The following is a 9,835-nucleotide window of genomic DNA, read 5'->3' as shown; positions in this document are numbered from 1 at the left end:
GTCATGACCAAAATAAAGGATGTTACAAAACTGAGTAGAGCCCATTAAACATTTAAGAGTCTCGATCTTTCTGAATCTGTCATCAAGAGAATAAATAAAGCTTGTGCCAAGTGGAGAAGATAGAATCTTAGGAGACAGTGCCGAGTCTGATTCCTGGAGTTTAAGTCATGTGATCACAGGCACGAAGAGAATGATTGATCTTACCAAAACTGCCCACTTCAAACTGATGATCACGAAGAAAAAAAAAAGTGAACGGTGGTATTAAAACTACCAATTATAAACCTATGAGAAGAGCAAGAAGAGCCAGCCTGGGTACTTTCTAGAATCAATACAATGAAAGAAAGAATAAGTCCCACCCTAGGAATTAGGAAGACATTCATTCTTTGTCTTCTGATGACCTGGCCACAAACGTTTTCACCTTCTCCTTTCAGGAGGAAAAAAATCTCCTTTTCCCTCCATCTAGCTGCATTTCTGTATTTAAACAAGAAACCTGTCTTTTGTGCCTGTCACCATTATGTTCTCTGAGGAGCTTTCAGTATTTTTCTCAGAGCAGAAATCCTTCTTAAGGCCGGTTCTCTTGTTTGAGTCTCTTACACACAACAGGCTGTTGACAGAACCTGTAAGTGTCTCTGAAGTCTGGAGCCTGGATGTAATTCACCTGTCAAACAGGATCAAGGGTGAAGGACAGAGAGAGAAAGCCCCAGCAGCCCCGGTGTCCCCTGGGGCAGGTCTTTGTCAGCCTTAATGGATGTTATTAATAGAAAGAGGCAATACCCGCTGGGGAGGGCAACCATCCGTGTTATAAACAAATGAAGCCGCCTCAACAGATCCACTTTTCTTTCGTTAAGAGGAGGTGGGATCACAGGCGGAGGCCATCAGGCTCCCAGGCAAGCTGGGGCTGGGAGGACACTTCAAGGTATTGCTTTCCATCCTGACCCTGAAGCTCCAGGCAAACGGCCCAATCTGCCAAGTTGGGCTTTGGGATTAAAGGTTGCTCCTCTCTCTTTTGAGGACCTTTCTATAAGACGACTCTTATCACCGAGATGATGTTCACTTTTCCGCTGCCAAACCAGTGTGAGTGCCACAAATCCGTCTGTGAAACCATTAGCATTTCAGGATCTTAAAAAAAAAAAAATCAAAAATCCACTTGTGCATTCCAGATTTATGGGACAAATGTTAACAGGTGAAACAGACCTTTCAGATCTGTTAACACAGGCAGCAGTTGGAAATGGGTACTTACTTCAATCAAGTAGCGTAAAATTGAGACATCTTTAGATGCCTTCGATATTTTCATGTATTTACCCTCCAGCACAAACACCTGTACTTATTCCACTGCCTCACAATTACTTAAAGCGAGTTCTCTTTGAACGTTATTATCCCAGTCTTCCTGCTGTCCCGGCCGAGTACTGTGCTCTCTGCTCCCTCGGCTCTGCACCCCATCTTGTCTGCCTGCCCCTCACCTCTTCTCACACATATTTCTTAGGCCTTCATTTTTGTTGTTCTCAACAGTTGGTCCCCTTAGAGAAGGGGACCATCTGTCTCAATCATCTATTTTCAGTTTATGGCTCAGGTCCACCTTCCTCCTCCAGGAAAACCTCTATATATTCTCAAAAAGGTGAAAAAGAGCCCTAGCTTCCAAGAGCTATTAGTAACATTAAAAATGAGCTTTGTATTTCTCAGAAATAAACCAGTGGCTTTAAGCTTAGGTTGAATTGCCAAATGGTGTAATATAAAGTGAGCATTTATTCTTACTATTTATACAATACTTAAGTTGGTTCATTTCATTTCTTTTTCTTGTCTCTACACGCAGTTAATAAGTACTTTAAAATCACCTTATCAACATTTGTCTTGGTATGGCCTTTATTGGTAGTGAATGGCGAATGTCACAACCCTTAGTAAGTATTTCTCCACGTGGAATGTTGGTTTCTGTACCGCGGGACATCCAGGCTCCCCCTCCCCCATGCGCAGTAGGGCTTCGCTATACGTACATCAAATACAGCAAATGCACAGAGTACACAGTCAGACTCAGACAATTTACTTTACTGAATTTAGATTCAACTAAGCATTGTAACAGGTAACAAGATTCAAACATCAGAGAGAAGTCTATTTAAGTCATAAGAAAGCAAGCTCACGCAAATCATTGGTGAGCTTTTGTTTTGATTCTCAACACCCACTGGTGTGCCTGTGGGCAGTGGGAGGTGGCCAAATACGGAAAGTGACAAGACACCACAACAATCCCCCAAAGATACTTATTCTCACCTTGAATGGAAAACATCATTTAAATAAAACACATTTAAAGACATTCCCATAAGTTCCTGTTAATTCTTCCTCACTGTAAAATATCTTAGTAACAGAACGAAGAATTCTCCTTGGCTGGTCACATCATTTATTATTGAAAGGAAAAATCATTATCATAAAACAAAAACAAAAACAAATACCAAACTAGAAATAAGTAATTTACTCGTGGGTAGTTTTGCTGCATCACCACGCAAAATTCTGAAGGTGATTTTTTTTAAAAAGAAAGCTTGGAAAACGCATTTGCCCTTTTTGAGTTTCTTGCTAAGTGATGCCATGCTTCTTACAAGCGAAACTAGTCTACGCAGGCCTGAGTTTACACTGTAAATATCTGTTCATCTAGAGCTTGCCAACCTGAGTGCACAGGTGTGGACCACGGGTGGTAAGCTAGTGACCTTCGCAGCCTTCAGGGTGGCCAGGCCCAGCCGCCGGCAGCCTCTTCAGTTTATCCCCAGGCTGAGGAGCGCTGCCTAACGCCAGCAGTTTAGGGTGAAAATGTGCAAAGACCACTGGTACCAGACAGTACGTTTGCCCTTTTACTGTCATTTCCTTAAATGGGTTGTAAAATCTCTGAGAACATCCTCTGGAGGTTCAAAAACGAGCAGCACAACAGTATGACGATGGGGCAGAAGCGCTGACAGCCAAGGTGGAACAGGACGCCCTTCTCTGACAAGGCTTTCAGCAAGCGCCCACCAGTCCAATTTGTTTTGCTTTCTGTTACGAGTCCTCAGAGTTTACGGCCTTCTTGGCTTGTCCTGAAGGGACTTTAATGCTTCTTCTGAATGCAGCCCTTCCCCGGCTTGCCTTGCCCAAGCTCCCCTGTACCACTGACAGCACCTGCGGTACAGGGCGGTCACAAACAGCGCGACTGGCTCGTGACTGCAGATGTCTCAACACAAAGCTCAGCAGTGAGCCCTCCTGAAGAGCATGTTTTAAATTCGGGGGTTGGGGGGGACACCGTGTTTCCTGATTTATTAGAAAACTGATCTTTGAAAGTAATCTAGATGAAAGGTTACGTGAAATTCTGGGGCATAAACCAGTATTTTAAGATGGAAGTTTTGTCACCTCTCTTGCCCATCTTTTTGTGCCCACGAATGGTAACTACCTCCCTGAATTGAAAGGATGNCATCTATCATCTGTCTATCTCAAAAATGTTAAAGTTATGACATATAACCTATATACACAAAGGGGCATAAAACATAAATATGAGCATACTGAACTAATATAAAGCAAACACCCATATAATTACCATCCAGCTCAAGAACTAGAATATCAAGAACTATTACTGCCATCTTGGAAGCATCCCCACAAACCACTTCCCCAAAAGTGCCTCCCTGCCCTGAAGGTAAACACTCTTTTTATGGTAATGACTTCCCTGCCATGTCTCCCTGGCTTCTTAGGAGGGCTCCAGGGCTCACTGTGGGTGATCCCACCCAGGCTCCTGACTCTAGCTAGCTACCTGCACATGCTGCCAACTCATAAATGTGTGTCTCTAGTCGACCCTCTCCCATACTCCTCAGGCTCCTGTGTCCACCTGTAAGCTTAGCCTCACCACTGGGTATCTGAGCGACAGCTCAACTGTGCTATGTACCAAACTACATTCCTGATCTTCTCATCTGCCCACGTCACAAAGGGTTAGGCCAGCCTTCCTGCTGTTGAACTCTTTTACTTTTAACTCCCAGATTCACTCCAGCTTTGGAAAGAATGTTCACGTGTTCTGACATTCAGTATCGAGACTGCTGGCCATCTGGAAGATTACTAGAGCAATCCAGAGGCTAAGAATGCAGGGCTGATTCTTCTCAAGAATGTACTTTTTACTATACGAACACTTAGCTTTTCTTTCTTCTTTGGAACACGCTGGGTATTGCCTAATTGTGTTTCTGGGTTACAAACCCTAAGACCCTTGAATAAATCTTTGCCATTTATTTCTAGCCAAAGCCTCCTGACTCTTTGTGCTCGATTGACACCACTAACAGTTGAAGTGAAGGGATGACTACTGTTCGTTCAGGTTCACAGAGGGAGCAGGCCAGCATGGATGCACAGCCAGTACGTGGTGATTTTCTGTACCTGGACAGGAGGTGGACTCCGTCCCTAGACCTGCCACTCAGGCCTTTGGTAAGGCCCCGAGCGGAAGCTATCCAGATGGAATGACTGAGCTGCGCCTGGAACCTTATATCCAAAAAAATAAAAAAAGGCGGATCTGATACTCGATTGGAGACTGATTAGATGGAAAGAGAGGGTGATAAGAAAGAAATCATTTAGAGTGACTTCCAGGTTTTTGGTCTAAGTTACCAGGTGGTGCATAGAGAGAGGAGATGTGGGACAGGAAGTGTGTTCCGATTTGGACATGAGTTTCAGGATACTATGGGACATCTAAGTAGTATCTGGTATGAAACACAAACAAGGGTCTGTAACTCTCAAGAGGGGTCTGAAAGGAAATGAAAGACAGACGATGGTATTTTGGAGGCAGGAGGTCCTTCCCTAATATTAAGCCCAGCATAGGGCAGTGGTCTAGAGTCAGGGTTGAAAAACTATGCCCGTGGGCGGGTGGAATTGGTCCACCAGCTGCATTTTGTAAAGGGAAAAAAAAATGTTATATTGTAACAGTCACACCTATTTAAATGCATGCCACCCGTGACTCATTTCACACTATAAAAGCAGAGTGAAATAAGTTTCAGACAGAAGTCATATGGTCTGCAAAGCGGAAATATTTACTACCTGGCCCTTTGGAGAAAAATTTTGCTGACTCCTGGTCTAAAGCAGCCCTTTTCAGTGCTCAATGTGCATTATGAATGACCCGGAGATCTTGTAACATGAAGAATCTGGTTCAGGTCTGAGGCTGGCCCTGAGATTCAGCACTTCCGTTGGGCCTCAGTGACACTGATGCAGCTGGTCCAAGGACCACACTGTTCAATAGAAATATTATGTGAGCACACAGGTAATTTAAAAGTTTCTAGGGTCCACATGAAAAAAGTGAAAAGAAACAGGTGACATTAACCTAATAACATATTTTATTTAACTTAATATAGCCAAGATATTATCATGTCATATGTAACCAACATAAACAAACTGAGCTATTTTATTCTTTTTCTTTTTTTTTTTTTTGTACTGAGTCTTTGAAATCTGGTGTATAGTTTGCACTTCCATCCCATGATCTTTGGGACTGGCCACAGTTCATGTGGCCGGCGGCTGCCATACAGACCGGAGGCAGGCTGCCAGCCCCACCGTTCACTAGCTGTGCAGCTGTGGGCAGTTACAGACCCTTCCCACTCCACTCTGTTTCTCCACCTATAAAACGAGAATAATGAATGCACCACCTCAGCACACTGTCTTCAGGATTACAGGAGCTCATAAAGTTCTTAGAACAGCCCCCCTGGCACCCCAAAGGCCATTATTATGGTATGATGTTGATTCCCACTGAAAAGCACTTTCTTTCCCTCCAATAAAGGAAGCCCTGCTTCCTGACCCCACTCCCCAGGGTGGAGTTAAGCCTACTCTTCAATTCTCAGCCGATTGTTACCCCTTCCTTCAAGTATCTTACATTCCACAAATATTTATTGAGACTTGCCTGTGTTCCAGACCCTGTGCCAGGCCCTGGGGATACAACATGGAAACAAACGTGAAATCTCCCGACCCGTGGATTACATTCTAGTAGAGAGATTCACAAGTAATATTCACAAGTGAATACAGAGTATGCTAGAAGGAGGTAGTTACCATGGGGAGAAAAACTAAAGCAGGGTAAGGGGGATGGAAACTGCTGGGGTGGGGCAGACATTTAAGCAGGTGTTTTCAGTTTGAAGTAGGTGGCCAGGTGGGCCTCCATGGGAGAGTAGGTCATGGAAGGTCCTGAGGCCAGTGGGGCTGGAACAGAGTGAGTCAGGAAGAGAAATGAGGTAAGGTCAGAGAGGTGAGGAGGCACACTGTGTATGCCTTCCAGGGCATTATAAAAGTTTGGTTCTTTCTTTGAGTGATGTGAAGGGTGTCATGATCTGAATTAGGTGTTTCAAGGCTGCCCTGTTGAAGATACTGGGTGGTATTTTCAATGGGTAACCAGCCATCCCATTGGCCATGAACTGATGGCTTTGCCGAGAGGTGAGGCTTTCAGTGCCAAACCGGGAGACTCGGGCAAATGGGTACAGATGGTCAGCCTAAAACGGGAGACCAGTTTTACCTTTTGTCCTCCTTTCATAACTAATCGGTGTCCCCCATAACATCCATTTTACTGTTGAATAGTCAAAATATGCATATGCTCATGACATACAGTGTTGTGGGCCTTACACTTACGTAAGTGGCATTAAGCTGCAAATCTCATTTATTTGTTAAGGATTTAACCCTACTTTTAAGACTCATTGTCTGTAACAGCTGCACAGTATCCCACAGTATGCGTCTTCCACCTTCTACTTATCCAAGAGCCTTGAGCAACACAGTGACTCAAATAGCACTGCAGAGAGCGTCCTTCTGTGGTCCCCTTATGGACCAGGGTGGGAGTTTCTCTGGGGAACATTGGCTCTTGGACATATGCACAGGTAATAAAGTGCTGCCAGCTTGCTTTCCAGAGTGCCTGTAGTATACCACCACCAGCAATCCGTGACTGTCCCCACATCATTGTCAACATGTTAAGTCTGGCAGTTCTGAGGGCATAAGGTAGTGGTTCTTTCATTTCATTTGCATGTCTCTGGCTCACTTGGTGTCTCTCTTCTTCTTAACCATTTGGGCTTGTGTTTCTGTGAATCACCTATTAATAGCCTTTTTCTTTTGATTTCCTGTTTCTTGTTGATTTGCAAGAAACCTTGTATAACATATATTAATCCCTGTTCAGTTTTAGTCACTGCAAATACATTCTCAGTCTGCCATCTCTTAGCTCTGACTGTGATGGCTTTCAAAGATACTTACTTTTGATGTAGCTAAACCTATCCTTTTCCCCCTTACATTTGGTGCTTTTGGGGGGTAGGTTCCAAAAGTGACTAACACTTAAGGACAATTTCGAGTGAATAAAATTCTGAAGGTATGCTTAGAATAAGAACATACAGAAATTATTTTGTCTACACTGGGCTTTCCCCCTAGTCATCATAATCTCATTCTGGGGTTTTTCTCTTTTTTTTCCCAAGACTGAATGGGTTAAGAAGAAAAGAAACCACTTGAAGTAAATTTGGTTATCCTAGTTTTTCTAAATATAGCTTTAAAATGCAACACTCCCTTAACAGACTTTATGGTGGGAGGGACAAAGTGGACAGATGGCTAAGACAGGCCTGGAATTCCATGTCACCTTTCACATCACATTGTATGTCGTTTTAAAACTGCACAGAACTCTATCTGGAAAGAAGAAGGCTAAGAATAAAAGATTTATAAAATATTTGTTTTACAAACCCTGGAAACCTAAAGAGGTGATTTGACAATGAAACCAGATTCTGGTTACTAGTACTAGGTGCTACAAAGTGCTTCTTTATTGGGTTCACTATAAATATAGAAATACATAAAGTAAACACGTCATGATCCATGTTCCAGAAGGTTCAGGGATGGAACCGGTACATTGATGGACACCAGGGCCACAGAAAGCTGAAGAGAATTTTAAAATGTAACTTGAACATTATGGAGAATGACCAGGAAATTCCAGAAAATTCTCTCGTGCTGTCATGACCAAAATAAAGGATGTTACAAAACTGAGTAGAGCCCATTAAACATTTAAGAGTCTCGATCTTTCTGAATCTGTCATCAAGAGAATAAATAAAGCTTGTGCCAAGTGGAGAAGATAGAATCTTAGGAGACAGTGCCGAGTCTGATTCCTGGAGTTTAAGTCATGTGATCACAGGCACGAAGAGAATGATTGATCTTACCAAAACTGCCCACTTCAAACTGATGATCACGAAGAAAAAAAAAAGTGAACGGTGGTATTAAAACTACCAATTATAAACCTATGAGAAGAGCAAGAAGAGCCAGCCTGGGTACTTTCTAGAATCAATACAATGAAAGAAAGAATAAGTCCCACCCTAGGAATTAGGAAGACATTCATTCTTTGTCTTCTGATGACCTGGCCACAAACGTTTTCACCTTCTCCTTTCAGGAGGAAAAAAATCTCCTTTTCCCTCCATCTAGCTGCATTTCTGTATTTAAACAAGAAACCTGTCTTTTGTGCCTGTCACCATTATGTTCTCTGAGGAGCTTTCAGTATTTTTCTCAGAGCAGAAATCCTTCTTAAGGCCGGTTCTCTTGTTTGAGTCTCTTACACACAACAGGCTGTTGACAGAACCTGTAAGTGTCTCTGAAGTCTGGAGCCTGGATGTAATTCACCTGTCAAACAGGATCAAGGGTGAAGGACAGAGAGAGAAAGCCCCAGCAGCCCCGGTGTCCCCTGGGGCAGGTCTTTGTCAGCCTTAATGGATGTTATTAATAGAAAGAGGCAATACCCGCTGGGGAGGGCAACCATCCGTGTTATAAACAAATGAAGCCGCCTCAACAGATCCACTTTTCTTTCGTTAAGAGGAGGTGGGATCACAGGCGGAGGCCATCAGGCTCCCAGGCAAGCTGGGGCTGGGAGGACACTTCAAGGTATTGCTTTCCATCCTGACCCTGAAGCTCCAGGCAAACGGCCCAATCTGCCAAGTTGGGCTTTGGGATTAAAGGTTGCTCCTCTCTCTTTTGAGGACCTTTCTATAAGACGACTCTTATCACCGAGATGATGTTCACTTTTCCGCTGCCAAACCAGTGTGAGTGCCACAAATCCGTCTGTGAAACCATTAGCATTTCAGGATCTTAAAAAAAAAAAAATCAAAAATCCACTTGTGCATTCCAGATTTATGGGACAAATGTTAACAGGTGAAACAGACCTTTCAGATCTGTTAACACAGGCAGCAGTTGGAAATGGGTACTTACTTCAATCAAGTAGCGTAAAATTGAGACATCTTTAGATGCCTTCGATATTTTCATGTATTTACCCTCCAGCACAAACACCTGTACTTATTCCACTGCCTCACAATTACTTAAAGCGAGTTCTCTTTGAACGTTATTATCCCAGTCTTCCTGCTGTCCCGGCCGAGTACTGTGCTCTCTGCTCCCTCGGCTCTGCACCCCATCTTGTCTGCCTGCCCCTCACCTCTTCTCACACATATTTCTTAGGCCTTCATTTTTGTTGTTCTCAACAGTTGGTACCCTTAGAGAAGGGGACCATCTGTCTCAATCATCTATTTTCAGTTTATGGCTCAGGTCCACCTTCCTCCTCCAGGAAAACCTCTATATATTCTCAAAAAGGTGAAAAAGAGCCCTAGCTTCCAAGAGCTATTAGTAACATTAAAAATGAGCTTTGTATTTCTCAGAAATAAACCAGTGGCTTTAAGCTTAGGTTGAATTGCCAAATGGTGTAATATAAAGTGAGCATTTATTCTTACTATTTATACAATACTTAAGTTGGTTCATTTCATTTCTTTTTCTTGTCTCTACACGCAGTTAATAAGTACTTTAAAATCACCTTATCAACATTTGTCTTGGTATGGCCTTTATTGGTAGTGAATGGCGAATGTCACAACCCTTAGTAAGTATTTCTCCA

Source organism: Hipposideros armiger, unplaced genomic scaffold, assembly GCF_001890085.2.
Source record: "Hipposideros armiger isolate ML-2016 unplaced genomic scaffold, ASM189008v1 scaffold_625, whole genome shotgun sequence".
In the NCBI taxonomy this organism is placed as follows: domain Eukaryota; kingdom Metazoa; phylum Chordata; class Mammalia; order Chiroptera; family Hipposideridae; genus Hipposideros; species Hipposideros armiger.
The sequence above is the reverse complement of the archived record's forward strand: the minus strand, read 5'-3'. Positions refer to the sequence as shown.